This window comes from Physeter macrocephalus, chromosome 15, assembly GCF_002837175.3.
Source record: "Physeter macrocephalus isolate SW-GA chromosome 15, ASM283717v5, whole genome shotgun sequence".
Taxonomy (NCBI): domain Eukaryota; kingdom Metazoa; phylum Chordata; class Mammalia; order Artiodactyla; family Physeteridae; genus Physeter; species Physeter macrocephalus.
This window is the reverse complement of record NC_041228.1, coordinates 39,703,450-39,728,618: the sequence shown is the minus strand read 5'-3', so window position 1 is coordinate 39,728,618 and position 25,169 is coordinate 39,703,450.

Genomic DNA, 25,169 nt, shown 5'->3' with positions numbered 1-25,169 from the left:
TGGCTCTTCCCACTTGTCTCCGTCAACAATTGACACTGCAGTCTTTATTTATCTGGATTTTTAAAAATTGAATTTGTGATAGCACCTTTTCTCACAAAAGCACTTTTCAGGCAAGCAGTCCATAGCAGTTTCCTCCTGGTTTATTTTAGGGAAAAGTGCAAGAAGAACCTCTTCCTTTGAAAAACCGTAACTAAACTCACACAAGTCTGTAAATATATTTTCTCAGAGACTTTTATTCATCTTTGAATCTTCCAGGGTCTGATACCCGGAGTACAATAGACACTAAATGTTTGCTGAATGAATAAATGAATGAGTGAATGAAAGAAACGAATGACAATTACTGTGTGAATAAATGAATGTGAGCTCAAGAAGCTTACTGGTAGAAGGATAAAATTCATTCCTGAAAGGTATAACACAGGAAAGACTGGATGCTGTGAGAAGGTGGGAGGGAATGATCACATCAGGTGAGATGAGTGATGTTCATGTTCAATCAGGCTGTATCTGGTAAATTCGCCAGGAGGGCTTTACAAATCCCAGAGCCCAACCTGTTAAATCAGAATCTTTCAGGGTGGACCCAGGCATTGGTGTTTTTTTAAAGCTCCTCAGGAGATACCAATGTTCAGCCAGAGTTGAGAGCCACTGGGACATGAGGATCAGAAAGAGATTCATAAAGGAAGTGGTTTTTTAAAACAACCTTTAAGGATGGATAGAGTTTTGACTTGTAGAAATGAGCAGGAACTAGAGAAGATGTCCTGACCTCCCTTCCCTCCCAACCACAATTCCAGACTGTCTATCCTACCTAATCCAGACAGATGCTGGCAACTGGTAAGGGGGCACCTGTGCAGTTAAATGACTTTTTCCCCTCTGGTCATCTAAGAGCCTGGCCACTAGTATCTGAAGGACTCAGGTGAGGGTCTGAACACTGAGGATCTTGGGCGAGCTGGCCTGAGGGACTGCCCACCCCGGGGCATGTCGGTATCCACTGGTATAGTCCAACTCAAGAGCTGAAAAGGGAAGTTAGTGATTTCACCCTTGAGGTTGGGATCTCATGAAAAGATGGGAAACCTAAAGTCTTCCTTCCTGTGGTGCCTTCACAGGGATCTGACAACCCACCATTTGCTCCACTGGCAGTCCTCGCAACAGAGACCACAGGGCCTTCCATTACTCTAAGAAGTGATGCTGCAGAAGGCTCTTAGCAACTATAGCCAAACCTCAAGGATTAAACAAAGAAAAATAATACATCAGAGAAGGACAACAGCTAGAGAGAGAGAAATAATAAACAAAGCAATCAAAACATAAAAAATAAAGACTTGTAAAATTTTAGAGCTACTGGAGGAGATCGTCTACAAACTATACAAAACAATAACAGTAATAAGAGGTGCTGAGGAGATTTTTAAAACACCTTCAGAAGACAGCCTAGAATTTAAATAGGCAAATGTGATTTTCAAATTAAAACAAATTGAGTTAAGTAAAGAGTAGGATAGTCAGTGTTGAGACTCAATTCAGGGCCTAGAGAATCAAGTGGAAGAAACTATTCAAACCACAGAACTGATGGCTTCCGTAGGGAAAAGAGAAATTCCAGAAAAGAAGGAGGAACAGCTGGAGAGAGGCAACAAACAATGATGCAAGAAAATTTGGTACAGATGAGGAAAGATCAGTACCTGTCTTGCAAGTTTTCACCAAATTCTACACCAGGTGTATCTTGGTCAATTTCCAAATTCCAAAGGTAAAGCAATAAATCTTTCAGGTTTACAGGTAAAAAGAACAAGATAGGAGAATCACATTGGCACTCAACTCTGCTGCACTGAAAACTAGGAGAGTAACATTTATGGACTTTTGAGAAAAAGGACTGCAACCTAGGATTCCTCTGCTGGCCAAGTTAGCCTTCATCTGTCAGCGAGAAAGAAAGATATTTGGGGCGTGCAAGAATTCAGAGAATATATTATTCCCACGCCCTATCTGGGGAAAATACTAAAGAAAGGGCTCTAATTAAACAACAAATGAATCATAGCAGAAACCTCAAGATCAGGAAAAAAGAATAAGTAAAAGGAAAGAGTAGTGAGCTATGATGCTTGCTATTTATATAAATATGTGTAATATCTAAATCCATAACAGTAGGTTGCCTGAGAATGTGTAATATAAATTCTAAATGAGGATTCTTGAAATAGGCAAGGAACATTCCAAGGAAATTCTAATAATAATAATAATCCAGAATGAAAAACTCTTTTATATCTCAGCAAAACCCAGAAGTGGGAGACAGATGAGGCAACAAAGCAAAAGCATTTATTCTATCTCCTCTGGAGAGAGAAAGGGGAAGGAAGGAGGAAGATAAAGTCTTCTAAAAGAGAGTTAGTAAACATGAAAGCGGAACTAAATAGAAAAGAAAATCATATGAGACACTACTGAACAAATCCAAAGGCTTGTTCTTAAAAAGTTCAATGAAATTGATAAACCCTTCCCTAGTCTGTTTAAAGAAAAGTGAGAACAAAAAACTAAACAAGAACGCTCCCCAGACGTGAGAGCCCAGAGCCACCTGCCCGCCAGCATCTGCCCTGGGACTCAGGGGCTCAGGGAAGGGCTGGGTCGGGATGCCCCACCCTTCCCCACACGTCCCATCCCCCCACGTCCCAGATTTGTCTCAGCCACGTAGCCGACGTTGGATCAAAAGCTGCAGATGACATCAATGGTCCCAAGAGCGTTGCTCTAATTAAGAATAATAAAATAATTTTGGACGATTAAAAAATAAAGAAAAAATAAACAAGAACACCTGAAACACATAATGTTCTGTGTCAATTATACCTCAATTTAAAAAAATAGACAAAATTGGGAGTGAAAAAAAAGCCATCATCACAGATACCAAAGAGATTAAAATAATTATAAGAATTTATTATATGCTAATTCTATGACAATAAATTTGAAGATCTAGAGGAAATTACCAAAATTAATCCAAGTGAAGACCTGAATAACAATTTTAGTGGGAGAGAAAAGAAAGGTTGTTAAATATCAACCATTAACAAGGGTATCAGGACAGATGGTTTAACAGTTCAGCTTTCTAATCTTCAAAGAATAGATAATATCAGTGTTAATTAATTTATTCTAGACCATGGAAAAAATTGAAAGCTTCTCAATTTATTTTATGAAGCATGATTTTAATGCTAGATAAAATATTAACAAATAGAATCTAGCCATGTGGCAAAAAAAATAATACACTGTAAGTAAGCAGAGTTTATTCTAGGATTACAAAGCACAACATCAAGAAATCTATCAACATAAATATTTTCATCAATAAATTAAAAGTGAAAAACCATACCCTATCAATAGTTCCTGAAAAGGCATTTGATAAAATTCAGCAGCCATCCATATTAAAGCTTTAAGGAAAATAAGAATGAAATGATAGTTGTTGTACATAATAAAGTCTCTTTATCTAAAACCAATAGCCAATATCATTCTCATTGGTCAAACACCAAAAGCACTTCAATTGAAATCAAATCCAGACAAAAATGCCCACTATTGCCACTGTAACTCAACATTTTCTTCAAGATTCAGAGATTAAAACAAATGTCTTAAGGTAAGAAAATGAAGTGATTAGTACAAGCATGTGAAAGAAGAAATAAAGTATTGGAATATTTCTTTTTGCTCATGGTTTTATCTCTTCTTTTCAGATTTATGCCTGCTATTAATGTTCCTGTTTAACACTACCTTGGAGGTTTTTAGAAAACACAATAAGAACATAAAATTAAGTAACTGACATAAATATTTGATAATATTTTCTTCCCTTGACCACATGACTGCATTCCTAGAAAACTCAGGAAACTCTAGTTCTAAAAGAACACTCAAATTAATGAAGAATTTGGTAAGGTGACAAATTTTACAGAAACACATATAAAAATTAATCACTCCTCTATACTATAGCATGTTCACCTAAAAATAGAAATGAGAAAAATATTCAATTAATTTTAGTGACAAAATCTATAAAATATTGAGGGATAAATATAAAAGAAACATAAGACTATGGAAAAAAAACCTTATGAAAAAAACCAAAACAAAATCTGAAGAAATTTTAACACCAAACAATTTGTTCAGAGGAGTTCATATCTTAACAAATTCCTTCTCCCCCCAAATATAAATGTAATACAATGCCAATTACAATCCCAGTAGTTTGTGGGTTTTGTTTTGTTTTTTGTTTTTTTGGCTGGGGTTTTAATAGGAATTGCATTATATTTGTATATCACTTTGGGGAGAATTAGTTATCTTTACTATGTTGAGTCTTTCAATCTACAGCCATGGTCCCCCTTTCATTTATTTAGATCTTTGATTTCTCTCCACAGCACCAGTAGATTTTTTGATTGTAAGTAAATTGGTTTTGAAGTATAGTGTACGTACAGAAAAGTGCCAAACCATAAGTGTGCCCATGTAACTAACATCCCCATAAAGAAATATAACATAACCAGCACTCCTTAAGTTCCCCATCCCGTCCCCTCCCAGTGTCCCCCAACACCAAGGAGAAACCACCTACTATCTTGACTTCTAATACCACAGACTTACTTTGCCTCCAACAGGTTTTGTTTTTTCATTGGATAAAATGTGCTTAGAACTTACACAGACAATAAATGTTCAGAAGATAAGAAAAATAGGAAAAAGAATAACAATAAGAGACGTCTAACCTTATCAGTATCAGAGCACTCCAAAAAGCTATAGTAATTAAATCATTGTGTATTAGTACAGGAAGAGACCAACAGTAAGAGGTACAGAATAAGGGATGAAAAAAATCAATCCCCGTACATGTGAGCATTTAATACAAAGCTGATAATTCAAGACAGCAGGGAAAGAATAGATTATTTAATAAATGATACTAGCTCAACTTACTAGAACAAGTTGAATCCCATCTTATGCTATATACAAAAACAAATTTTAGACATATGTAAGACTTGTTACATTTGTATAAAATAAAACAATAAATAGCTTAGAAGAAAATCTAGGTAAATACATAGGTTGGGGAATCTTCTTATCAGAACAGGAAACCCAGAACCTCTGAAAGAAAGACATATTTGACTTAAATTGAAAATGCCACTAAGATAAATAGGTAAGTGATAGATTTGGAGGGAAAAAGTTTTACAGATGATAGGTAAATGATAAATAACAATACTATAAAAAGAGCTCCTACAAATTGCCCAATCAAAAAATGGGCAAAGACTATGAATAGATAATTCACAGAAAAGCAAATCCAAATTCTCAACAAATTGAAAAGATGCTCAAGCTACCAGTAGTCCACAAACTGCAAATTAAGTTTACAATGAAATATCACTTTACGACGAACTGAATGGAAAATATTAAAACAAGAGTGATAGCGACTGTTGCTAGCAGGGGTGTGGGTAAAGCATTCTCCATATTTCACTACTGAAAATATGATGTTTGGGCCTTCCTGAAAGCAATCTGGAAATATATAATAAATTTTAAAATACACATACCCTTCAACCTTGGAATCTATTCGGTAGGAGCAAAAGCATCAGTACATAAAGATACAGGCTTAAGAATATTTATTGCTTCGCTGTTTGTAGCGACAGAAACATAAAACAAGCAAAAAAATGTCTTTCAAGAGAAAGATAAATAATGGATAAATTATGAAAGAGTCTCATCATGAATTATTATGTAAGCCGACACAAAACAATGAATCAGAACCATACCAGGTGACAGAGGGATTTCCACAAGGTATTTTTGAGTGAGAAATAGAATATGTACAAAATCCATGATCTAATTTTTCCAGAGAAAGCAATGAACTCCCCCAAACCCTACATATACAGAGATTTACCTATTTATCATCTATCATCTACCTGATAGCTATATAATCTATATATCTATGTGTATATAATCTTATATCATTATATGAAGATGGAGAAAGTTAAAAGCCTATTAGCACCTGGTCACCTGGGGTAAGGGAATGGGGGAGAGAGCGGGTGGGATGGATACTTGAGAAGACTAAGAAATGAGAAGTTGCAGGGAATGTATGGATGGGAGTGAGTAGTTCCACTTATCTGAAGGGTACTTCAAGGATTCTGGGTATACTCAAAAAGTCTGAACTCCAAAGCTGCTGGTGGGGGCCTTTCCTGGGGGATACTAAGGCCAGACCCTCCTTAGAGGATGTGGGTACAGGACATATCACAGAGAATGCCTTCTGTCCCTCCCAACATCTGACCCTGTGAAATCATGTCATGACAAATACCAAGGCCACTGTGAGGAACCCATAGTCTGGGATGTGCAGGACCTAATGCTGTGTTTAGGGTGAAGTGTTCCTGCAGGTCTCCTGCCAGGGGGCAATGGGGTAACCGTGGGATCACTGTATGTGTATATGGAACCCAATAACCCCCAGGGACCTTATGGCCTAGTTTGGGCAGGTCAGAGTCCTACCGAAGTCCACAACTCAAGTTATTAAGAACAAACCCTAAGAGATTTTCACGTACTTCTCTTAAAGAACATTAAGGGATCCAATTCCTATTCCATATCGACCATCTTAAACTACCCTTTCTCAGGGTTTTACTTTGTGGTGATGAAAATGTTTCAGAAATAGATAGGTGGTGGTTCCACAACATGGTGAATATAACTAAACGCCACTGAATTTTTCACTTTAAAAAGGGTAATTTTATGTTATGTGAATTTCACCTCAATAAATTATTTAGAAAAAAAAATACCTTTTCTCTCCCAGCCTAAAACTTATTCTGTATCTTACTCTCAACTCTACCAAAAACGTTCCTGAAAGCCCAGTCCACAAACCCCTCCACTTTAGTTCCTTTTCTCTTCCCCCCTGTTTCTTGTAGTCCTGTCTGCACCCATCCCTCCATCCCATGTCTCAAAACCCCAGGAGGCAGGCTGGCAAACATGGAATTCCGCATGTGGGTGAGGAAAGAGGGGAGCTGAGGGGGGAAAGACACATTTTCCTTTAACAGGTGGTGGGAATGGGCGAGCCGAAGGCTGGTATTACTCATTAGTAAGTTTTGCCTCTTTCACATATGGGAGCATAAGGTAATTTGGGTACCAGCCGCCCTCAGCAGCCTGTCTTCCCCCACACTGTGAGTCCCTGCCCCCGCCTGTCACGACAGCTTGTTCTCAGCCCCCCAAAGCCAAGGCCCTGTGACTGCGAGCCCCCATCTAAAGGTTACTTTTGGATGGGGATAGGGAACCTCCCTCCTTTGGTGGGAGGGACGGACGTATGGGAGAGCTCCACTGGGCAGCACGCAGTCTTGCAGAACAGGTGGTTTTGTTTATTTTTCTCCATTTCATTTACAAAATTGTACCCTTTCCTAAAATAGCCTCAGGACTCAAGCACAACAAGTACAGGCACAGTGAGATGGCATTTAATTAAAATACAGAAATTTAAGCAATCAACATCATGATGGAGCAACAGAAATCGCCGAAAAGTAAACATCCAAGCAGCCACTGCCCTTTGGCTGCTCAGCAACTGAGAGGACAGGACAGGAGACAGGCATGTCCCAGCTCAGCCCCTCACCCTGTTCACCCAGGGCAGGGCGGGAAGGCAGGAACAGGCCAGTCCAGAGGGTCTGGGCCCCCAAGGCTCCAGAATGCACAACTCCAGCCCCTACCGCAAATGAAGCTGGGTTTCCCTGGGCTATTTTATGGGTTAACTATGGTTTTAGGGAATCAATCTGTTAATATTACTAATACCAAAAAAAACCCCCCACTTCTGAACGTCATTATGGCACAGTAGAAAGAGCTTTCCACTCCATTAACTCCCACACACCCCTTTTTTTTCTGAGCCAAATTAACTTAGGTTCAAATCCTGGCTCTGTCACTTACCAGCTGTGTTGAACTTGCACAAATCACGTAAATTCTCCAGGCTTCTGTTTGCTCATCTCTGGGGCAAGGTCAGAGTGATATCACTGGTTTACTGGGAATCTCAGTTCACAGGGGTCATAAACATGAAACGGTTTATTTTTCCTGAAATTGCTCCCAAACTCTCAAACCGCCCATTTCTCACTGGGTAGCTGCTCCTTTGAGTGACAGATCAGCCCAATTCCATAGTGTTTCAGTCACCTTTTATCATTAAACGGTCATTTTCATTCCTTAAGAGTCTGCCCTGTTCATTTTAAAATTTCAACCTTCTGTCCATTTCCAGTACTTTTCCTTCCCTCTTAAAACTGCAGAATGCCAATGAAATTAGAGTTCTAGATAAATAACGTTTTCATCTAAGTACCTCTCATTTTGTTTGTTAAATCTGGCAACCCTCCACCTTCTCCCAAGCACAGGCTTTAGGGAAGTGGTTCCCAATTCAGGCTGCTCATTAAAAATGTCAGTGCCTGGGTTCCGTTCCAGACCAGTTAAATCGGAATATCTGGGCATACCAAGAATTTTTTTTTTTAAGTTTCCCCGAGAGACTGGAACGTGCGCTCGGGGATGACGGCAGCGCTTTGGAGGGGCGTCCGGTTTCTTCCCGTTCTAGCAACGCCTCCCGCTTCCCAGCATGCACTGCTGCGGCGTGGGGGGCGGAGGACGGAGAGGCCGGTGTCGTTTTACGAGACCGTCGGTCCGCTGGTCACGACAGCGCCTCCACTTGACACCGACGGGCCCTTTGTTCCCAGTGTGTGGGCAGGCATCCAAATGCGGGCTTTCCTGTTACGTGCTCTGGAGGGCTCCGTGAGGGGCTTCCTTCTGCCTGCTCCCTGGTGGGGAGACGAGGCTTCCGCTTGCCTCCAAATCAGCCCTCTGCCGGAAGTAACCCCCCCATCCCGCCCCGACAGCTTCCTGCTGCTGAGAGCCCCCTCCCGCCCCTCGGCGCCCTTCCAAGGGGAGGGTACTGGCAAGATAGCTTAAACCACACTGCCTCCTACAGGCCAAGGTGACCTACAGGGCTCGTCTCAGCAAGCCGGCACTTAGCACCTGTTGTTCTCAGGTGAGGGTCCAATTCCAGCACCTCCCTCTGCACCCACCACCATGTTACCCTCATAGTAACTCATGTTTGTTGAGATTTTCTGGGTGCCTGGCACTGTGCTCAGCTATTTATCTCCTTTAATCCTCGAAAACAGGGTGGGGAGATAGGATTCATTTCCCCACTTTTCCGATAAGAAATTGTGGCTAAGACAGTTTAAGTAATTTGCCGAAGGTCATGCAGCTAATAAGAATCAGAGTTCAAATTTGACTCCAAAACTTTGCCTTTACCGCTATAATTTATAATAGTCCTACTGTAATGTAATTTATGAAACTTATCTTGGTTTCTGGTACACAGCAGCCACTCAATAAATATTAGTTCTCTTCCTAGATAACCTCATACTGGAAATCCATCATCAAGTACAGTTTTATAACGTTCAGTCCAAGTTACTTGGAAACAATGTCAAGCTTTGTTTCATCATCCCCATGTATTAATCTATTAACTAATTCACTCTTTTAAAACATATACTATGTGTCAGGTTCTGTGCTAGTACCAAGATAGAGAACAAGAAAAATTTAGTATTAGTTTCTCTTGGCTGCTGCTACAAATTACCGCAACTCAGTCACTTAACAGAAATTTATTATCTCACAGTTCTGGAAGCTGGAAGGCTGAAATCAAGATGTTGGCAGGGCCACACTCCCTCTGAAGATTCTAGGGGAACATCTCCTTGCCTCTTGCAGTTTATGGTGGCTCAAGGTGTTCCTTGGATTGTGGCTGCATCACCCAATCTCTGCCTTGGTCTTCACATGACCTTTTCCCTGTGTTTATGTCTTCTCCGCTTGTTTCTATAAGGACACTTGTCATTGGTTCTGGGACCCACCCACGCAATCCAGGATGATCTCATCTCAAGGTACTTAACTTAATTACATCTGCAAAGACTCTTTTTACAAATAAGGTCACATTCACATGTTCCAGGAGTTAGGATGTAGACATATCTTTGGGGGACGGGGGAGGGTACTATTTAATTCAATACAAAATTATAATGCAGTGTGTTGGAAAGAACTTGTTTGGTCTTTGGAGTGAAAAAAACATGTGTTCAAATTCCACCCATGCCATTAGCTCAGGCAAATGACTCAAATTTTCTAATATGTTAGTTTGGGTCTTCTGAGAAGAAGATGCCACCTGGGATTAGATGTGCAAGAGGTTTATTGGAGGAAGTGCCTGTGGGATTCCTCAGGGATCCTCACTTGCATTTCACTGGATAGACTGTTCTGCATGATTATATCTAGCTGCAAGGGAGTCTAGAAAGATGTTTCCAGGCTTTATTGTACAGATAGGCAAGGGGGAAAGGGGATTTTGAGTATCTGATCCATAATACCTGCCAAGATAATACAATAATAGTGTCCACGGTGTCTGTGGCATGACATTTGGAAACTCCAGTTCCTATCATGGAAGCAAAGTGCCTAAATCCAGCTAAATCTGTGTTTGGGGATGAGGCAAAGGTCATCAAAGTGACTCTTGGAAGTGCATTGGTTTGCCAGATGAATGAGGGCATTTCAGGCAGAAGGTGTGCATATGCAGATCTGTGGGTCAGAAGGGCCTGCTGAAGAAATGGCCAGCAATTTGGAAAAGTTAGACCATAACTAATGAGGTAGAGAGTGTTGAAAAATGATGAAAAACACATGTCCCATATCAAGGCATTTGGATTTTATGCTTTAAGACGGGGATGCCCAACATTTTGATTGTGTAGTTTTATTCAACAAAAATCTTTTTTGGAGTGTACACCCCTAGTGTATATTTATTTATTTATTTACCTATAATTGATATACTGCACTAATATGCCAGGTGGGTTATAAGTTGCACACTAGAGTATAAGCTCCCTGAGGGCAGGGAATTATTCTTTTATTCACTGCCTATCCCCAGTACCTAGATGGCCCCTGGCACAGAAAAATACTTAATAAATACTTATTAATGACAGAATGAAAATTTAATGGAAATTGTAATTCTACATTTCTTCTTGCACCCCATGGATCATCTTTTACACTTGGGATGCATGCAGCCTCCCCTGGATTTCAGCAGTGTGAGTAATAAGAGTTTCTGAGGGGTTTGAAACAGTAACATGATGAGATCTCAGAAATATGATTCTGGAGTGGTGTGGAGGAGACCAGAAGGCAAGTTAGCAGGTAGACTAGAACAGTAGTTCCTGAACCTCTAGGATTTCATGGACCAGTAATGGTAATAACAGTAGTATCATCAACTATTATTTTTTTCAATTTGTCAGCTTTTTTGTTTTTGCTAAATAAGGATTAAGGGGAAAAAGATTATTTGAGATTTTATTTTTAATGAAACACATTTTCATACCAAAAATGTATGAAGGACAATCTCAGATTAGAGGTGAGTTCTTTTTTTAATAGATTTTTAAAAATTGTGGTAAAATATACATAACACAACATTTACCATCTTGACCATTTTTAAGTTTACAATTCTGTGGCATTATGTATATTTGCATTGTTCTGTAACCATCACCACCATCCATCTCCAGAATGTTTTCATCTTCTCCAACTGAAAGTCTATACTCCTTAAACACTAACTCCCCTTTCTCCCATCCCTTCATCTCCTGGCGGTCACCATTCTATTTTCTGTCTCTAGAAGTTTGACTCTTCTAGGTACCTCATACAAATGGAATCATATAATATTTGTCATTTAGAGACTGGCTTACTTCATTCAGAATCATATCTTCAAAGTTCATCCGTGTTGTAGCATGTGTCAGAATTTCCTCCTTTTTAAAGGCTGAATAATATTCCTTTTGTGTATATTCCATATTTTGTCTATTCATTTATCTGTCAGTGGACAGTTTTTTCCCACGGAATTACCGGATCATAATTCCATGTTGATAATTCTATGTTTAATTTTCTGAGGAACCACCATACTCTTCTCCACAGTGGCTGCACAGTTTTAAGTTCCCACGGGCAATGCACAAGGGTTCTACTTTCTGCATATCCTTACCAACAGTTGATATTTTGTTTTGTTTTGTTTCATTTTTTATAACTGCCATCTGAATGAATGTGAAGTGATATCTCATTGTGGTTTTAATTTGCATTTCCCTAATGATTAGTGATACTGAGAATCTTTTTATGTGTTTATTGGCCATTTGCATATCTTCTTTGGAAAAATATCTGTTCAAGTCCTTTGCCCATTTTTTAATCTAGTCATTTTGTTGTTGGATTGCAGGACTTCTTTATATATTCTGGATATTACTCTCTTATCAGATAGATGATTTGCAAATATTTTCTCCCATTCCATGGGTTGTATTTTGCCCTCTCAGTAGTATCTTTTGATGCACAGATGTTTTATATTTTGATGAAGTCCAATTTTTATCGATTTTTTTCCTTTGTTGCCTGTGCTTTTAGAATCATATCCAGGATATTGTTGCTAAATCTAATGTCATGAAACTTTCCCGTATGTTTTCTTCAAAGAGTTTTCTGGTTTTAGATCTTACTTTTAGGCCCTTGATCCATTTTGAATTAATTCTGGTATATATTGTAAGGTAAGAGTCCAACTTCATTTTTTGAGTTTTTTATTTTAAATAAATTTAGACATATCTAGAAACTCACTGCATTGTCTTTAATTTCCTTTTTCCCTGAGAGTCAATCAGTTGGCTCTCCCTAACTTCCACAACATAGATTCATCTCTGGGGACCAAGAATAGATAATTGGCCTGTTATTGATTAGACTTTGAGGTCACTCTTTCTTTCCAGTGACTGTTGATCTGTTTAGAACAATAAGCAGTCAGTCATTTACAGAATGTCATCCTGCACACACAGAGGAAGATAACCCCTCTAGAATAGCAAAGGTAATGGAACAGAGCTCTGGCTGGGCAGAATCCTTCAAGTGATGCCGGTATTTAAAATCATGTGAGGATCTATCTTAAATGCTTGGTCATAGCCTTTTTTTATATATATATAAGTTTATTGATTGATTTATTTCTATTTTTGGCTGCATTGGGTCTTCGTTGCTGCATGTGGGCTTCTCTCTAGTTGTGGCGAGCAGGGGCTACTCTTCATTGTGGTGCGCGGGCTTCTCATTGCGGTGGCTCCTCTTGTTGCAGAGCACGGGCTTTAGGCATGCGGGCCTCAGTAGTTGTGCCTCGATGGCTCTAGAGCGCAGGCTCAGTAGTTGTGGCTCACGGGCTTAGTTGCTCCGCAGCATGTGGGATCTTCCTGGACCAGGACTTGAACCCGTGTCCCCTGCATTGGCAGGTGGATTCTCAACCACTGTGCCACCAGGGAAGCCCCATAACCTTTTTCTTAATCATAAATTTCAATGAGTCAATGTACCGTGATATTTATTACAGTGTCGTTTATAGCAATGAAAAATTGGAAATGTCCAACACCAGGGGACTGGTAAATAAATTAAAGGCAGCCACATGATAAAATTATTCAGCCACTAAAAGTCATATTTTCAAAAAAGCTTTCAATGACAGTTCAATGTTTACAGTACAATGTTAAGTGAAAAGAGCAAGACACAAAACAGTATAAAGTGTAGGAGGACCTCAACCTCGTGAGAAGTACACATACTCACCCACCCTCTCACAGAATATAAGACCGGAGGAATACGTATTAGAGGCATAACAGTGGGTGTCTCTGGGAGGTAAGATATTGGGTGGGTTTCATTTTCTTCTTTATATTTTCCAGTGTTTTCTAAAATCCAGATGAGAGAAGCTGTCCCCACTCCCATTTACCCCAGTGCACACCCCATATGACAAATCTCAACAGAGAAGGTCTGCATTCCCACTACTAAGATCCCCGGGCCGCCCTGGATTCTGTATACACTGCATCCTGGTTGTCAAACTCTCCTTCAGTTTTGGGTGATTTCCTTGTCTCCACCCAGTAATTTTCCCCTTTTGCTTAAGAGGGAAGAGATGGTTTCTGTTGCCTGTAAATAAAAGAACTTTAATTAATACTATACCCTAATTGCTTTAGATACATACATTTTTGTATCCTCAACTAGGTGTTAGCTCTTTGATGCTAAGGACTCTGTCATTGCTTTCTCTGTACCTCTCAGAGTACAGCTAAGCCAATTCTAGGAACAACAGGAGCACAAATACTGTGGATTTCCCTCAAATAGGTGGGGAGCTCAAGGGGGCACCTAACACTCCTGGATGGTATGTTTGGTAACCGCGAGCCTTAAGGTGTGGGGAAGGTGATAAAAAATAAAGAGGGCCTCCCCTCGCGTCAGCTGTTGGGGCACAGGACTGGGGCTTTTCAGGAACAGAGCTAGCTTTTAGGAGGAGAAAAGCCCTGTTATAAAAATATTCTCTTCACTGCTAGTCACTAACCAGCAGGCCTGGCTCGCCGAGAGAGTGACCAGCCACGTGGGCCGGGAGCAGAATCCAGCCCCATCTAATTAGAAGCCCGGGCTCCTCATCAACAAGGATCCTGGGAACATTTCAAGGGGCCTTTCTGAAGTCAGAAAATGCAGGCTTACACCTGCTTACAAACTGAGCCCTCCCCAACCAGGCTTTTCTTTCTTTCTTCTTTTTTTTTGTAATAAAGCAATTTCATAGATGATGTCTCTACTGTGTGATGAGGCTTTTGTACAGTATCTTCCCCTCTTCAAAAGAGGTAAATTTAGACAGGGGTACACCTCACTGCCTCTACCCTGAGCATGGCAGCCTGCCCCTCCCATCTGTGTGTCTGTCCCCTTGGGTCTCTGCTGTTTTGTTCCTGACTCCCTTTCAAGTCTCGGCTCTGTTCCCTTTGGCAGGAATGACTGTGCTCAAATTCCTTCCTGCCATCACCCGCCTACTACCTACCAGTTCTTCTGCTTAGATGCCACCTGCCCCAGAGAACCTTCTCTGACCCCACCCCCAAACCTCACCCGTCTTCTCCCCTCCCGCACCTCTAAGACTGGGTCCTACCCACCCACCTGGGTAACACGCCACCCCTGCTCAGGCTCTTCCCAGCACTTTCACACTGAATAGCAACAGTCTGCTTGTCTGTCTCCCCACTAAACTGAAAACTGCATGAGGCCAGGGGCTGGATCTTACTCCCCAGTGCAGCCGCTGTGTCGGCAGTCGGTATAGAGTTCACGCATTCCCTCAGCGAACATTTGTTGACTGCATCCTGTGTGCCAGGCGCTAGGAACAAATGGTGAACAGAAACACGGTGCACACCCCCACGGTCTTGTTGGCACTTCCTACGTACACAGCTCTCTCCTCACGCCCTGGCTTTCTGCTGAATCCCCTTGTCGCAAATCTGCTGTGCAGAGTGACATCAGGGAGTCAGACTTCGTTATAAAAGTTCTGTGAAAACGCATGCAGGTGGCTGAAGCCACACTCCTTAAGCAGCAAAAAATGAGTCTGAATCATTTTCTAATTTTGCTCTTAAAAATCTCTCTCCTACCTTATGTAAAGCTGAAAAACTCTTTTAGATGATAACATGAATTTCCTTGAAGGAGCTAATGTAAAGCTTCTAAACCTATCTTATGCTATTGGAACAAACCAGGAAGCTACTCTTTAGCCTGTTTCCCTCTTTTTACACGTCTGTTTCCTAGATCAAATAATGTCTAGTTGCTAGAATAGGCTCTCATTACTTCTTTGTTTTCCTTTGCAACTCACGGGCTCCTGGGACAATTCATTAAGGTCTAGTGTATGACCCCCACTCCTCACCATCTAGGAAGCTCAGGAAGAGACAGCACAGGAGAGGAAAGACAACAACAGCCCCCAAACTAAGAACAAGAGACCTCAGAGACAGAAGTTGCATGTCAAAGGAAACTGGACAGTGAGAAATGTGCCTGGGCCACTAACCTTTGGGCACCAGAAGGCTTACACCTGCTACAGGTGGCCCACACCTGGGGGACAGTGATCAAGTGAAGGCTGGACAAAGATGAGATGGCTTCAATCTAGGCTGAGTTTGAAAGCAGAGACAGGAAAATCAAGGCCATTGGCAATTGAGGAATGAGGACACTGAATGATGGCAGGAGAGAACAGGACTTCTCCAAGCCACAGACCTCACTAAGCAGTTGTCCCCGCTAGGGATTTCCTGTGAGGTATCCTGGATCTTTAAGAAGATATTCTGTAGTTAGAGACCAGGCTAAAATGACACCACTGAACAGACTGGTGTCTTCATTTTTGGTAGATGTATTTTTCTGTCGTAAAAAGTGGCACATACAGAGGAAAAGCATAGACACAAATAATCTAATCCCATCACCCAGAGACTCTGGGTCTTTCCCTAGAGTCTTTGTTAATCTGTGCATATAAAAGCACCCTCAAACTTTCCCCCCAAATTAGGAAATCACATGGCATATTCTATGTTCTAACCTCCTTTTCCTCACTTACAAATATATAACAATGTTGTTCCATATCAATTTATATAGATTTGTATGACTTTTTATGATTAAATAGTATTCAATCATAGGAATTTTGAGTAATTTATTTAATTCCCTCTGGTTTAGAAATTTTTAAATCATTTTAAACAATGTTACAGTGACATCTTTGCCAGTAAAACTCAGTCCATAGCCATGATGATTATCTTAGGGTAAATTCCTACAAGTAGAACTACTGGAACAAATGGTATGCATGTGCATGTTTTTAAAGAATTTGAATAGGATTCCAAATTACCCTTACAAAGGTCATGCCAATTAATACCCCTGGGTCCTGCTGGCAGTGTAAAAGCATTTCCATTTTCTCACATTCTTAATAAAGTGTACCTCACCAGATGTTAATGCAGGAGAACACTGCGATACTAATTAGGCAGATTTCAAGGGAAGTATGCATCAAAACTTTATCATCCCAGTTTCCTTCCATCCTCAGCCCTCTCACACCCCTCTATTCTCTTAGTTTTCTCCTTGGCACGATTTGGGTAGCCACCTCTCTCTTGCACTGTCTTAACAGGTTTGAAGGTAAGGAACATGTCTGATTCAATTTATACTCTTCTACACTCTTAGGGCCTAGCACAGAGTTTTGTTGGTGACACATTTGTTAAATGAGCTAAGTTAACTAAATTCAAATGTATAATTTTGATCCAAAATATCTCAGGAGATAGAAAGTGACACAGTGTAGAAAAATGGCATTTGGTAAATTATGAAGAGAGTGAAAATGAGTGTTTTATTTTGAAGTCCAAAAGCTGCTTAGCAAGAATCTGTAGCCTTGGGTTCCTAAAAGAATACTTGCCAATGTTGCCCATAGGCAACAGGTTCACTTAGTTATTCATTCTTCTATGGTGTTTCTTTTTTTTTTTTTTTTTTTTATTCGGTACGCGGGCCTCTCACTGTTGTGGTCTCTCCAGTTGCGGAGCACAGGCTCCGGACGCGCAGGCTCAGCGGCCATGGCTCACGGGCCTAGCTGCTCCGCGGCATGTGGGATCTTCCCGAACCGGGGCACGAACCCGTGTCCTCTGCATCGGCAGGCGGACTCTCAACCACTGTGCCACCAGGGAAGCCCAGTTATTCATTCTTTTATTCAGACACTTACTAGAGGCCTGTCAAGCACCAAGCGCATCAGTGAAATAAACATACTCGCTGCACTCAGGGATTTTACAATGGAGCTGGAGAGCAGAAACATACACATTGATTCTGCAAGAGATATCAAGCACTCATGATGTGCCAGGCCCCAGGGATACAGAAATAAATATCTCATCTGTGACCTCTAGGAGCTTATGATCCCGTAGAGAAGAGAAACTGTAGAGAAATAATTTCACCATTGTGTGATGAGTGCTATGCGTATCACTGCACCGCACCAGCATAAGGCACCATGATGTGGAGGGAAAAGAATGGGCTTCAGGATCAGGCAGATCTACGTTTGAATTTATGATCTGCTTTCTAGCTCTGTGACCCTGGGCAAGCCACTTCTAGTTTCAGTTTCCTTATACCAGGCTTAATGTACAGATTGAAAGAAATAATGTGTATGAAGGGCCCTCAATACCTGTAGATGGTAAATGATGCTATTAGCAGGTTGAGGTCAGGGAAGGATTCACAGAGGAGCCGGTGCTGGGATTGGACCAGGAAAACGATGTGACGTTATTGGGCACAAAACATGGAGAAGGACATTTCAAAGGAAAGGGAATAGCATAGGCAAAGTAGAGGCATAAAACCACTTGGTCTGTTTGGAAAATCATGGTTGTTAAGTGATGTTGTACCATAAAAAATAAGGAACAAGGAAGGGCAGGAAACAAGGAGCAAGAAGTGAGCAAAATCCAGATCACCGTATGTCATAGTGAGGAGCATGGTGGTGTCTTCTACAGTTGAGATGTCCAATACAGCAGCCGCTAGCCTCATGTGGCTATGTAAATGTAAGGGAATGACAGACATAGAGAACAAACTTACTTTTACCAAAGGGGAAAGTGCGGGGAGGGATAAATTAGGAGTTTGGGATTCGCAGATACAAACTACTACATATAAAATAGATAACCAACAAGGACCTACTGTATAGCACAGGGAACTATACTCAATATCTTGTAATAACCTATAATGAAAAAGAATATATATATGTATAACTGAATACTTTGCTGTGTACCAGAAACTAACACAACATTGTAAATCAACTATACTTCAATAAAAAATAAATTAAAAATAAATGTAAGTGAATAAAAATGAAATAAAATGTAAAATTCAGTTCCTCAGTCACACAAGCCATATTTCAATAGTCATATTTCATTATTCAGTCCCAATAGTCACATGAGGCTAGTGGCCAGCATATTAGACAGTTCGATAGCGAACATTTCCATCATCGTAGGAATTTGTGTTGGACAGTGCTGCTCTAGAACCCAGCTACTCAGAGTGGTCAGCAGACCAGAAGCATTGGCCTCATCTGGGAGCTTGTTAGAAATGCAGACCCTCAGATCCCCAGACCCCGTGAATTAGAATTTGCATTTAACAAGATGCACCCCACTTCCCCACCCCAGCTCTGGTGATTCATATTGCACATAGAAGTGTGAGACGCACTGCTCTCTAGAAGAGGGGTCCTCAACCCCTGGGCCGCGAGCAAAGCTTCATCTGCCGCTCCCCATCGCTCCTCATCACTCGCATTACCGCCTGAACCATCTCCCCCCACCACCCCCCGTTTGTGGAAAAACTGTCTTCCATGAAACCTGTCTCTGGTGCCAAAAAGGTTGGGGACCGCTACTCTAGAATGGGGAGCCATTGAATGGTTTAAGCAGAAACAGCATGGTCAAACTCACATTTTTTTCTTATTTTTCTTCATTTTTTTGTCCAGCTCCCCAACTCCCCATTTCCCCCACTGCCCCAACCCACCCCTCCAGCAGACAGCGTTCTACTCTCTACCTCTATGAGTGGAGATAGAATTGTCTTTTTGTGCCCATCTTATTTCATATAGCATAATGTCCTCCAGGCTCATCCCTGTTGTGGCAAATGACAGGATTTCCTTCTTTTTAAAGGCTGAATATCATATCATATATTATATATATGTGATATATATATATATATATCACATTTTCTTTATCCATTCATCCATCGAGGGACACACTTGGGTTGTTTCCATTCTTGACTATTGTGAACAATGCTACAGTGTACATGGGAATGCAGATACCTCTTTGAGATACTAATTTTATCTCCTTTGGATACACTATACTCAGAAGTGAGCTGCTGGATTATATGATAGTTCTAGTTTTAATTTTTTCAGGAACCTCCGTACTAGTTTTCATAATGGCTGAACCTATTTACATTCCCACCAACATTGTACAAGTGTTCCTATTTCTCCACATCCTTTCCAACATTTATCTTTTGTCTTTTGATAATATCCATTCTAACAGGTTTAAGGTGATATCTCATTGTGCATTTCCTTGATGACTAATGATGTTGGGCATCTTTTCATATATCTGTTGGCCGTTGGTATGTCTTCTTTTGAGAAATGTCTGTTCAAGTCCTTTGCCCATTGTTAATTGGGTTATGTGTTTTCTTGCTATTGGTTATTTGAGTTTCTTGTATATTTTAGATATTAGCCTTTTATCAGATATATGGTTGGCAAATATTTTTCCTATTCCACTAGGTTGTCTCTTCACTCTATTCATTGTTTCCTTTGCTATGCGGAAGGTTTTTTTGTTTGATGAAATCCCATTTGTCTATTTTTACTTCTGTTTTCTATGCTTTTGGGGTCATCTCCAAAAAATCATTGCCCAGACCAATGTCAAGAAGCTTTTCTCCTATGTTTTCTTCTAGAAGTTTTACAGTTTCAGGTCTTATATTTAAGTCTTTAATTCATTTTGAGTTGACTTTTGTATATGGAGTGAGATGAGGATCTAATTTCATTCTTCTACATATCGATATCCAGTTTTCCCAGGACCATTTACTGAAGAGACTGTTCTTTCCGTATTGTGTGTTCTTGGCACCCTCATAGAAGATCACCTGGCCATATATATGAGGGTTTATTTCTGGGTTCTCTTTTTCTGTTCCTTTGGGCTATATGTTTGTTTTTATGCCAGAAACCATACTGTTTTGATTACTATAGGTTTGTAATATAGTTTGAAATCAGGACGTGTGATGCCTCCAGCTTTGTTCTTCTTTCTCAAAATTACTTCTGCTATTCATGGGTTTTGTGATTCCCTGTCAATTTTAGAATTTTTTTTTCTACTTCTGTGAAAAATGCCACTGGAATTTTGATAGAGATCGCATTGAATCTGTAGATCACTTTGGGTAGTATGGACAGTTTAACAATATCAATTCTTCTAGTTCATAAACACAGAATATCTTTCCATTGATGTGTGTCTTCAATTACTTTCATCATTGTTTTCAAACCTGCATTTTAGAAGTTTACTCTTGAATGAGGATAATGAAAGGAAGGCAAGACCAGTAGAAGTGAGCCCAGTCAGGAGACACTAGCAACAGGGCTGCTGTTGCCACTTTTGAGTAAATTTTTAAAAGGCAACTTTTCATCATAGAAGCAGCCCAGACAAGCTTGGTGAACAGGGTGTACTAGATTTAAGCCCTGCTTCAGCCCAGGCATCCTTGTGCAATGAACTCAGTGCATGATCATATGAGGAAGTGTATTGGCAGTTGTCCAGGTGAGTGATGAGGAAGGCCTGAACTACACAGCTTGAAGATGTTGATTAACAGCAATAAGCACCACTATATGCAGCATTGCTTTGTAACATACCATGTGCATCTTACACATACAAGGGCAGTGGCAGTTGTGAGAAAGTAAGAATCTGCACTGCAAAGACCAATAAGGAGGGCTAGCCGCTTTACATCATGTGCTAATGGGCAGCCCTGCCCTGTAGAGTCCCTGTTTCATTTCACATCAGGAAAGTGATTAAGCTAATTGCCTTACACCAGTGCTGTATTTCATGTGTATAATACCCATAATTTGAGGTTTGAACACAATTGCAGTAAATTATACTACTCACAGGAAAAGTTCATTAAACTTATATAGGCTTATTGAAAAGTGTGTTGTTTTAAGCAATCAGTATCCCCAAGTTGAAATGTGCTTTCTTGTTTTATAATCAAAGAGATTGCGTACTTCAAAACTCTGTTCATTCGAAGTCTGTTTTTTTCTAAAATAATGGGAGTTTTTAGAAAATGTTAACCCATTTGGAGAATGGTCACCTTTTAAATCATGGGACATAACGCTAAAAAGATTAGAAAAAAAACCTAAAAGCAACCTTAAGTGGAAAGAGTCTTTAAAACTCAGTTTCTCTCATTTGTAGAGAAAAAAATTTTTAAAAAAGAAAAATACCCTCAGTTTTCTCTCTATTCTGAATACTTCTGAATTTCTTGGACATGGCAAAGTTTAATTTATGCACTTCCAATGGCTTTAGATAACATGAGTTGGGGCAGAGAAAATGCTTGCCATTTGCTATACAATGTTGTACACACACACACACACACACACACACACACAAATATGCACACACATCCTGTATTGGTCAGGGTTCCCGCAGGCATCCAATTGGTACACTCAGCCAGAGTATTTGAGGATTGTTGAATAAAAGGATCATTCACAACTGTGTAGGTAGGGCTGAAGGGAATCAAGGAGGACTGCAGCAGCACTCTGGGTCTAGCAACGGCTGGGAGATGTTACGAAACTTGGCCAGAAGAGGAAAGGAGAGAGGGTAGTTTCTGAAACTCTGCCAGAGAAGGCTGACCATAAGGAGCCTTGGCCTTTGGTAGAGGGATGCAGCCAACTTACAAGACCTATCAGAAAGGGAGTTGAGGAAATAAATGTCCCAGCCTCACACTCCTCCCTCCCTCTCTTCTTCTCCTGGCACCTCCCATTGGCCAAACCTAATAGGAAGCCAAATGGTAAGGAATCTATTACTACAGTCCCTTCAGGAGAGCCTCCCAAAACACAAAGCAAGGGGGAGAAGGGTAAAGAGTGAACAGGAGGGTGGAGTCAAGATGGCATACTAGGAGGACATGGAATTAGCCTCTCCTCACAACTAGGGCACTTACCAGGCACCAGTGGGGGACCACGGACACCTAAAGGGACGGGAGGAATGCCCAGCAATCGGCTTGCGAGATCTTGGTTCCCAGGCCGGAGGCTGGGCCTGAGCTCCTGTGGTGGGAGCTCTGAGTCCAAACCACTGGACTAACAGAGAACCTCAGACCCCAGGGAATATCAATCGGAGTGAGGCCTCCCAGGTCCTCATCTCAGCACCAAGACCTGGCTCTATCCAGATGCCTGCAAACTCCAGTACTGGAAGTCTCAGGCCAAACAACCAGTAAGACAGGAATATAGGACCACCCCCCCACACACAAAAAAAGAAACAACAAAAAAATATCTTACAGGCAAAGGAGCCAGGTAAAAACCTACAAGAACAAATAAATGAAGAGAAAATAGGCAACCTACCTGAAAAAGAATTCAGAATAATGATAGTAAAGATGATCCAAAATCTCAGAAACAGAATGGATAAAATACAAAAAAACATTTAACAAGGATCTAGAAGAACTAAAGAGCAAAACAAACAGTGATGAACAAAACAATTACTAAAATTAAAAATACTCTAGAAGGAATCAATAGCGGAATAACTGAGGCAGAAGAACAGATAAGGGAGCTGGAAGATAAAATGGTGGAAATAACTGCCAGGGAGCAGAATAAAGAAAGAAAAGAATTGAGGACAGTCTCAGATACCTCTGGGACAACATTAAACGCACCAACATTCAAATTATAGGGGTCCCAGAAGACGAAGAGAAAAAGAAAGGGTCTGAGAAAATATTTGAAGAGATTATAGGAGGGGAGCTTCAAGACGGTGGAAGAGTAAGACGTGGAGATCACCTTCCTCCCCACAAATACATCAGAAATACATCTACATGTGGAACAGTTCCTACAGAACACCTACTGAATGCTGGCAGAAGAACTCAGACCTCCCAAAAGGCAAGAAACTCTCCACGTACCTGGGTAGGGCAAAAGAAAAAACAGAGATAAAGGAATAGTGACAGGACCTGCACCAGTGGGAGGGAGCCGTGAAGGAGGAAAGGTTTCCACACAGTAGAAGCCCCTTCACTGGCAGAGACTGCGGGTAGCGGAGGGGGGAAGATTCGGAGCCGCGGAGGAGAGCACAGCAACAGGGGTGCAGAGGGCAAAGCGGAGAGATTCCCGCACAGAGGATTGGTGCTGACCAGCACTCACCAGCCCTAGAGGCTTGTCTGCTCACCCGCCGGGGCGGGCAGGGCCTGGGAGCTGAGGCTCGGGCTTCGGAGGTCGGATCCCAGGGAGAGGACTGGGGTTGGCTGTGTGAACGCAGCCTGAAGGGGGCTAGTGCACCACAGCTACCCAGGAGGGAGTCCGGGAAAATGTCTGGAGCTGCCGAAGAGGCAAGAGACCATTGTTTTGGAGTGCCTGAGGAGAGGGGATTCAGAGCACCGCCTAAAGGAGCTCCAGAGATGGGCGTGAGCCGCGGCTATCAGCGCGGACCCCAGAGACGGTCATGAGATGCTAAGGCCGCTGCTGCAGCCACCAAGAAGCCTGTGTGCAAGCACAGGTCACTCTCCACACCTCCCCTCCCGGGAGCCTGTGCAGCCCGCCACTGCCAGGGTCCCGTGATCCAGGGACAGCTTCCCCGGGAGAACGCACGGCGCACCTCAGGCTGTTGCAACGTCATGCCGGCCTCTGCCGCCACAGGCTCGCCCCGCATTCTGTACCCCTCCTTCCCCCCAGCCTGAGTGAGGCAGAGCCCTGGAATCAGCAGCTCCTTTAACCCTGAGTGAAGAACAGAGGCCCTCAGGCGACCTACACGCAGAGGCAGGGGCAAATCCAAAGCTGAACCCCAGGAGCTGTGCAAACAAAGAAGAGAAAGGGAAATCTCTCCCAGCAACCTCAGGAGCAGCGGATTAAATCTGCACAATCAGCTTGATGTACCTGCATCTGTGGAATACCTGAATAGACAACGAATCATCCCAAATTAAGGAGGTGGACTTCGAGAGCAATGATATATATTTTTTTTCTCTTTTTGTGAATGTGTATGTGTATGCTTCTGTGTGTGATTTGTCTGCATGGCTTTGCTTTTACCATTTGTCATAGGGTTCTGTCTGTCCGTTTTTGTTTTGTTTTGGTTTGGTTTTTTAGTATAGTTTTTAGCACTTGTTATCATTGGTGGATTTCTTTTCTGGTTTGGTTGCTCTCTTCTTTCTTTCTTTCTTTTCTTTTTATTTTTTTATTACTTAAAAAATTTTTTTAATAATTATTTTTTATTTTAATAACTTTATTTTATTTTACTTTATTTTATTTTATCTTCTTTCTTTTTTTTCTCCCTTTTATTCTGAGCCGTGTAGATGACAGGCTCTTGGTGCTCCAGCCAGGCATCAGGGCTGTGCCTCTGAGGTGGGAGAGGCAAGTTCAGGACACTGGTCCACAAGAGACCTCCCAGATCGATGTAATATCAAATGGCAAAAATCTCCCAGAGATCTCCATCTCAACGCCAAGACCCAGCTCCACTCAATGACCAACAAGCTACAGTGGTGGACACCCTATGCCAAACAGCTATCAAGACAGGAACAAAACTCCATCCATTAGCAGAGAGGCTGCCTAAAATAATAGTAAGGCCACAGACACGCCAAAAACACCACCAGACATGGACCTGTCCAGGAGAAAGACAAGATCCAACCTCATACACCAGAACACAGGCACAAGTCCCCTCCACCAGGAAGCCTACACAACCCACTGAACCAAACTTAGCTACTAGGGACAGACACCAAAAACAACGGGAACTATGAACCTGCAGCCTGAGAAAAGGAGACCCCAAACACAGTAAATTAAGCAAAATGAGAAGACAGAGAAACACACAGCAGATGAAGGAGCAAGGCAAAAACCCACCAGACCAAACAAATGAAGAGGAAATATG